The 8,359-nt window shown below is 46.6% G+C and overlaps 1 long non-coding RNA gene across 1 annotated transcript; it reads left to right on the forward strand.

Annotated features, from left to right (window-relative positions):
• Positions 1-111: 111 nt before the first annotated feature.
• Positions 112-2,946, forward strand: LOC127591943 (uncharacterized). Its single transcript, XR_007960036.1, has 2 exons — positions 112-207; positions 2,738-2,946. It is a non-coding gene; the product is annotated as an uncharacterized LOC127591943 (long non-coding RNA).
• The last annotated feature ends 5,413 nt before the right edge of the window (positions 2,947-8,359 follow it).

Consider the following 8,359-nt stretch of genomic DNA (forward strand, 5'->3'; position numbering starts at 1 on the left):
CCCAGCCCCCCTCGCACCCGCCATACAGGAACCAGGACCCAGCCTAAAAGCCCACCCCCACTGCAACCGGAAGACGGCCTCCAACCCGGGATCCTCCCTCCAATCACAGGCCCCGGATCCACCTCAGTGCGCTGACAGGGTCACTTCCAATGGCCACCGGCTACTGTCTACAGCCTGAAGAAGGGAGAGCTACAACTGACAGATACGGTACATGGACAGACAGGCAACTGGATGGAGGGAGACACGCATAGCCGTGATCGGATACGGTTTTAACGGACTGACTGATCTGCTGAAGCTGCACGACGAATGGACAGACTGAAGGAGAGACAGGGGGACAGACAGACATGTCTGTTGAGATTTTACCAACAGATGGTTGCATGGATTCCAAAAGACAGGGGTGCCCGCACTTTTTTTTTAGCATGTGAGCTGGCCCCATAAGCGGACGTCCGTCATCCGTCAAAACAAATCGCTGATGAACATGTTATATATCCATCCATCCATCCATCTTCTACCGCTTATCCGGGGCCGCGTCGCGGGGGCAACAGCTTTAGCAGGGAAGCCCAGACTTCCCTCTCCCTAGCTACTTCTTCCAGCTCTCCCCGGGGGATCCCGAGGCGTTCCCAGGCCAGCTGGGTGACATAGTCTCTTCAGCGTGTCCTGGGTCTTCCTCGGGGTCTCCTCCCGGTGGGACATGCCCGGAACACCTCACCAGGGAGGCGTTCAGGAGGCATCCGAATCAGATGCCCAAGCCACCTCATCTGGCTCCTCTCGATGTGGAGGAGAAGCGGCTTGACTCGGAGCCCCTCCCGGATGACCGAGCTTCTCACCTTATCTCTAAGGGAGAGCCCGGACACCCTGCGGAGAAAACTCATTTCGGCCGCTTGTATCCGGGATCTCGTTCTTTCGGTCACGACCCATAGCTCGTGACCATAGATGAGGGCATGTATAAAAGCTGAGTTTCTGGAGTTTTGAATGGTACCCTACATGTTACAATTGTCAAATTTGAACCGAGGCTTGGGGAGACTTAAGCTTTGATCCTGTAGTGTTTTCAAGTCCGAATCAACATTCTAAATCCATTTTCAAGGCAAATATTATATATACATACATGGTTCAGAGACAGGAGCACTTACACAAATTCTTACTGTATGGGAGAAATGACTATGAATATTTTAAAAAAGTGAAAAAAACTATGTTGACACTCCAAATGGTTCAAGAATAGCTGACTTTGGGTGCACCTTTCCACAGGTGTTTTCGGCAAAGTTGCCCTCGGTTTAAGGGCTAAAATAACAAAAAGTCCAAATGATCTAAATATATATATATATATATATATATATATATATACATACACACCGTATTTTCCACACTAACGGGCGCACTGGATTATGAGGCGCATCATCAATGAATGGCCGATTTTTAGCATACATTGGGCGCACCGCATTTTAGGATGCAATCTACAATGCGTTCACTAGATGGAGCTATGCTCAAGGAAACGGCAACAGAACGATCAGATGTCAGTAAAATTTAATAAAGCAGCGACACAGTTCACTTAACCAACAGCAAGTTATAACATCGACTTGTTAACGTTGAACTCTCTTGCCGCTGCTCAATTTCCGTGTTCAACTGCGTAACCCGATCGCCTAAAGTTTGAACTCTGGGTTGTCAGCATGTCTTGAGCAAGGAACCATTTTGGGGTCGAAATATTACCATAATAACGATACAGAAGGCGCACCGGATTTTAAGGCGCGCTGTGAGCTTTTAAGAAAACGGAAGGTTTTTAGGTGCACCTTTTAGTGCGGAAAATACGGTACTTACATACATATACAGTATACTGTATATAGTAAATGTATGTGTGGTGAAGCATGCTGCAGGTGTATGACTGGCTGCCCTGTATGTCAATCAAGTGACAATTTTCACAACAGACGATCGGGTGATTGTTTTGTTTTTGTTTTTAACTGACTCCATGCCGTTGACGGGCAGTTTTATTGATAGCCTAAAATTTGGGGCTGGCAGTGTTTGAGTTAATGCCATGAGAGGTACCAACACTTCCTTAGCTCACAAGGCTAATTACTGGGCACCCGTGCCACAAGATTGGACAGAGTGACGGACAGAGACAGGCACGAGTCTGATTACATTTTTACTGACAGACGGATCTGACAAAACTTGATGGGAGGCCAGACAAACAGGTCTGATGAGATCTTGTGGATGGACGGACAAACAGACGGGCAGATCGGATAAAACCTTACAGACTGATGGGCAGACAGATGTGGTAAGATTTTTTTTTCTGGTGGCCAAGTGGAGGATACGGACGGACAGAAAGACAGATAGGCAGAAGGACAGACAGATCTGATAAGATTTTATGAAGGTACGGACTAATGTAAAGAAAAGACAGACAGACAGATGGATCGATTAATCGTTCAACTGTCCTGAGGATTATGGGTAATACAGTTCTTCTACCCGGGAGCAAATGCGGTCTACTCACTTGGTCTTTCAGCTTGTGGTTTGTCCGTCTTCCTTTCCACATCCTTCGACATTGTCTTTCGTCTGCTCAGCTGCACCCCCACCACCCCCGCCCAGTGTCTTAGCTCCTCCACCCCTTTTCCATCCTTCCTTCTTTCCTCACCTTCCTTCCGTCCCGGCACGTTACTGAGAGTCCGCCATTGTCAAGATCCTGAGCAGGTGTGTACGACTTTTGTGTCACGCTAAGCTCATCCTCATTCTGGTTTTTCTTTATGTTCAGCCGCATAATGGCAAAGACACGACCATGACCCTCCATTTGCCAAAGGCCTACCAGCACAGCACTGCCAAGGACGCACACCCATTAGTGTGTGTGTGTGCTGCCAATGTAGTCTGTGTGCACACTCAGTTGCGTGGATTGTCAGTTGAAATTCGTTTTCAACGAATAAAAGCAAACGTGATAAAAATTTCACATTTGCATTCTCCGCTGCAGTTCCATTTGGTTTCTCTTCAGCCATTTTTGGTTGCGTTTGGTCTCCTTTTACCTTATTTAATCATCATTAGTCCTATTTGATTTCGCTTGAGCCTCCTTCGCTTCTCTTAAGCACGCCCATTTGTACCCTTTGGTCTTATTTGCGTGTCCATTGGTTTCCTACAATGTTGGCCCCTTTTGGTCCCTTTTAGTATTTGGCCTTCTTTTGTCCCTTACGAGTTCTTTATCCCACCTTGGTCACATTTGATTTCGCTTGGCACTCTTTGTTCTCCGTTGGTTTTCTTTTGTCCTCGTTGGGGTGCATTTGGTCCATTTTTGTCTTTTTTGGGTCACCTATGACCATCTTCTGCCTCTTCTGGATCCTTTCAGTTTCCTTTCGACCCCTTTTGGTCTCCTTCGTTTCCCTTTTGCACAACCATCTGGGCCCCTGGTCTCCCTCAGCACCCTTCTTCAGTTTCCCTTGGTCATCTTCGTCCACTTTTAGGATCCTTCAGATGCATTTAGGACAATAAAGTTGACTTGACTTGACTTTGGCCCCTTTCCATCTGCCATTATCCCCTCTTTGATCCCGTTTATTGCACAAAGTCTTCCCAGGGACGCACAAGATATTTTGAGTGCTTATCTCCACTTTTGCTTCACTTCCTGCGGGCGTTCCAATACTTTTGTCCCTGTGGCGTACCAGCGTTCGAATCATAAAAAAATTAATTAATTAAAAAAATAAAGGAAAATGCCACTCTTGGCTATCATCTTCATTTCCCTCTAAGTGATGTTGGCTGGCAGCGTTAATCAGTGCGTTTACAACAGGAAGGCGGTGGGCGCGAGCGGGCGAGGATTGTCGAGATTCCGAGCGGCATAGCGGGCGTACTCTCAACAGTCATTTGTGAGGCTCGATAAGACGCGAGGATGCCTGGCATGCCTCTCGCCATGTTTGTTTGCGCTCAGCCCGCTTGGCATACGAGGCGGGCGCGACGACAGGAAATACTCATTAACAGATCTAATTAAACACAAACACACACGCACACACACACACACACCCTGAATAGCATTGACATTTTATTGACTCATGCTTACTTCCTTGTAAGCGTTAATTGTACTCAACTATGTTGCTACATTATAAGCTGCACTGTCTGTATGTATGTGTGTGTGTGTGTGTGTATGCGTGTGTGTGGTGGCCACGCAGGCGAGGAGACAGCTGGAGCTGTCAACAGCCGCAACAGAAGCTAAAGAAGCACCCAAACGGGGATAAAGAGGAACTGAAGGGGGCCTAAAGTGTCTTACAGGGGGACAAAAGGGGGACATGATGGACCAAAGGGAAGATAGAAAGACTAACGGGAGCAGAAGGAGCTGAAAGAGGATTGACAGAGACCAAAGGTGGGTCTGATGGGGGGTAACAAAGGGACCAAGTAGGTGCCATAGTAGACCAAAAGGAGGACTGATAGGGAGGACCAAAGATAGCTGAAGGGGACATACAGGGACAAAAGTAAGACAAGCGGGGCCAATGGGAACAGGAGGAGGCCAAAGGAAAACCGAATAAGGAAGACTGGTGGGATGGAAGGAAGCTGAAGAGGACTTAAAGAAGGTCAAGAGTAATGGACTTTACTCTGGAGTTAGCCAATCCTCCATGAAGCGTCTCCAGTTGGTCCTGAATGCTGCTGTTCGCTTCTTGAATGATACTCGTAAGAGGGAGCACATCAGTCCTACTTTGGAATCTCTTCACTGGATCCCTAAACATTTTAGAGTTTTTTTAACATGTTATTGTTTTCAAATCCCATCCCACCTTACCTCTCTCTGAGCGCCTCCCTCCCCTACGCCCCTGCCCGGTGCCTCCAGTCTGCAGACCAGACATTATTAGAGGTACGAAGAACTCAGCAAAGGCTCAGAGGGGATCGAGCCTTTTCCATATCTAAAGGTGACCAAAGGGGACAAAGCAGAAAGTAGCAACCGGAGGGGACAGAAAGAGGCAAAAGGAGATCAAAACTGAGATGATTGGATGGACCAAAAGAGTCCAAAGGGGGGCAAAGAGGACTGACAGCGGTAAAAGACAACCAAATGAATTGATGAGGGTTTGACAATCATCAGAACGATTCTGTTTTTCTATATGATCATCAATTTATTTGGTCACCTTCAGCCACTTTTGGTCCCAGCCAATAATCTCCCCTTCTTTGTCCTCCCTTGGTCACCTTAAACACTCCTCTGGTTTCACTTGTTGCACTTGGCCTACTTGAGTTCTCTTCTGATCTTTTTTGCACACCAATCAGTCCCCGTTTGGTCTCCTATGGCAATATTTCACCCCCTGAGTCCTCTTTGCCCCCACTTTGGTCTTCTTTGGTCCATCTAATTACATTTGGGTCTCCTTTAGTCCACTTTGGTTCCTACTTTCTCCTTTTGTCCCCTTTGGTCACCTTTAGTTATCATTGCCCCCCCTTCCCCCTTCACCCAACCAATCCATCCCCCAATTCTTCCCCCCTTTTGGAAAAGAGAATCATTACTTTAACTGTCAAACCCTCAACGAGCTGCAGTTAGAATCAGCCACTTAACTTTGTTGAATGAAATGATCCTCGGTATGGTTTTGAATTCTCATTTGCCAATTGCGGCATTCCAACATTGGCTTTTCCCCATGTGTCTGACCAAAAACGTGATTGCCGCCACCAAGTAAACCCTGAATATTTTCTGTTGAAAATGTCCTTTGAAAGCGGTGAATAAGAAAATTGTAAAATGGCGAGCGCCTTTGAGCACGCTGCCCTTGCGTCTGATAATACGCTTGAGCCGAGGCCAAAATCAATGTGAAGACTGACCCGAAAAAAAAAAAGTCCTCATTTGACTTTGTCCTTCCTTTTCTGACACTGCCAAGTGAAAAGTTGACTCTTTGTGAGCTTCGCAAGTGTCTGTATTATCAAGGCAATTTTGTTTTAATTAAATCACGGCACGCTGGCTTTTAACATGCTTCGAAAAAAAGATCCCAGCGAACCTTTTGTGTTCCCTTTTTCATGTCTGTTTTTGTTCTGGTTTGTGCTCTTTGCATCTTCTTTTTCTTAATTTTTATCTTTGCCCTGCAGATAGAGGAGACCGTAGTTGGACGAAGGGTCCCCAAGGAGCACATTTGAGGATGAAGGGGACCAAAAGAGACCATTTGAGGATGTAGGGTCCAACAATGATAAAGGGGAAACCAACTAAAACTGTCAGGGTCCAGAAGAGCGGGACAGACGTGGACTCTCAAAATGTAGACTCAGAAAAATTGTACACAACAAATACGACAGAAAAAGTGGCGCAAAGCCAACAAAATACGAATAAAGACGCTGAGCCACACACCAGGATAAAACGGGAGAAACAAAAGGCGCTTGCAAAAAGCCAACATCAACGAAAATAGCTTGTCACAAAAGGACAAGAAAACCAAGTCACGAGGAATACAAACCAAGAACTTCCCCAAACCAAAAATGACTACAACTCGGAACCGGAGAGCAAAAAAACCAAGGAACAAGAAAAACAGAGCAACAATTGGAATGTGTAGAAAACTGCACGTGAACAACGGATTGCTTGGGCAAAGCAAATTATCCGACAGTCATTTGTCGGCGGGAGAGTCCTCACAAGGGTCGCAGGGCATGCTGGAGACTATCCCAGGCGTCTTCGGGCAGTAGGCGGGGGACACCCTGAACCGGTTGCCAGCCAATCGCAGGGCACACAGAGACAAACAACCATCCGTGCACACACTCACATCATCGCTTGTTTTTGGAATGAGGAAGGAAAGCGGAGTACCCGGAGAAAACCCACACAAGCACGGGGAGAACATGCAAACTCCACACAGGAAGACCAACGCAGGAATTGAACCCTGCACCTCTGCACTGTGAGGCCGACACGCGAACCAGTCAAGTCAAGTACAGTCAAACCTCGGTTTTCGAACGTCTCTGTTCTTTCCCAATTCGGTTTTCGACCAAAAATTTTGAGTTTTTTATGCCTCGGATTACGACCGAAAATCACTCAGCGCACTTGAATGCGCCACTTGACACCTCTCGCCTTCCTTACACGAGGAAGTGACGCTTCCTCGTGCAGCATTCTATCGTGAGCAGACGTGTTCAATAAAGATTTTTTTTTTTAAAGAGTGTGGTTTTAGTTTTCGAACAAATCGGTTTTCGAACGGCCTTCTCGCACGGATTATGGTCGAAAACCAAGGTATGACTGTACAACTTTATTGTGCACAGATGAAATTTCCTCCCTCTTAAACAGACAGCAATAGGAGCCGCCGCGGGTGCCGGCGCCGACCACCAGGCCGGCCGACCTCAAAACAAAAACAGACAAATCATGAAGAAAAAGTTGACTAAAGGAAATCAACGGACACCTAAAGGAGCCAAAGACGACCCAGGTCGACCAAAGTGAATCAAAAGAGATCATATCAGGCAAAAGGGGGTTAAGGGGCAACGAAAGGGTGTTCTACAGATAGAGAGATGGAATGAACCACCGTCGCTGTTGGGTGGGGGCCAAATTCAGTCGTGAAGAAATTAAGACGCTGTTGACAGCGCATTGTCGTTGTGAAGGCAGAATGTGTGGATGGCTGTCCTAATTAGCCAACGCTGATTTTTGGATTAATGATGAGACCATCACGTCTGCGGGTGTTGCACCAATTGAATGGATGCCAAGGAAGAAAAAAAACAATAAGCAAAAGCGGCTGCCGGCGCATTCTCGTTGTCCCGGCGCTCACCTCGGGTACGACGCCACACTTGTTGCGGGAAATGCGCTCAGTCGCCGGGGAGTCAAGGCGGGTGAAAAGCTTTTGATGAACATTCCGGCCTGTGCGGATGTTGCGGTCACCTTGAAGCACCTTGAAGGAGGTTCTTCATTAGAGGAGGCTCATTAGCCTCGTCTGCGCGTGCCTTAATTAACGGGAATCATATTGGACTCCCCCCCCCTTTCTACCATTTCTGATTTACTCTTAAAACAACACAATCGCCATATTTGTTTTTGTAAATCGTACAAATAATGCTTGTCTATTGATGTCCCCTGATTGCATTCAAACTAGTCGATTGTCGATGTGCCCTGACACTGACTAGTACTCAGTGCATTAGAAATATCTTTCAAGTCAAGTCAATTTTATTGTCAAATGTGCAACATACAGCACAAATTCCATTCCTCACAAATTCCACAAATTCCATTCCTCAGGAGGATGAAGTCTATATTCTGCTCGTATTTAGTCAGGCTGTATAACTTTCCCATGCTTGCAGTGTAGCTTCACATCCTTGTAACAATCATCACTTAAAATTAAAATACTCTCTGCCAGAGACAAACAAACATTGGAATGCGCCGAGCTGAGAATCGGTTTAGGAGAAACGAAAGTTATGATGTCACACTTTGCACACTTTGCGATGTCACACTTTACACTTTAACAAGCGGGGGAAAGGAGGCCACTTTCCCCCAACAAGA

The sequence above is a fragment of the Hippocampus zosterae genome, chromosome 19 (assembly GCF_025434085.1).
Source record: "Hippocampus zosterae strain Florida chromosome 19, ASM2543408v3, whole genome shotgun sequence".
Taxonomy (NCBI): domain Eukaryota; kingdom Metazoa; phylum Chordata; class Actinopteri; order Syngnathiformes; family Syngnathidae; genus Hippocampus; species Hippocampus zosterae.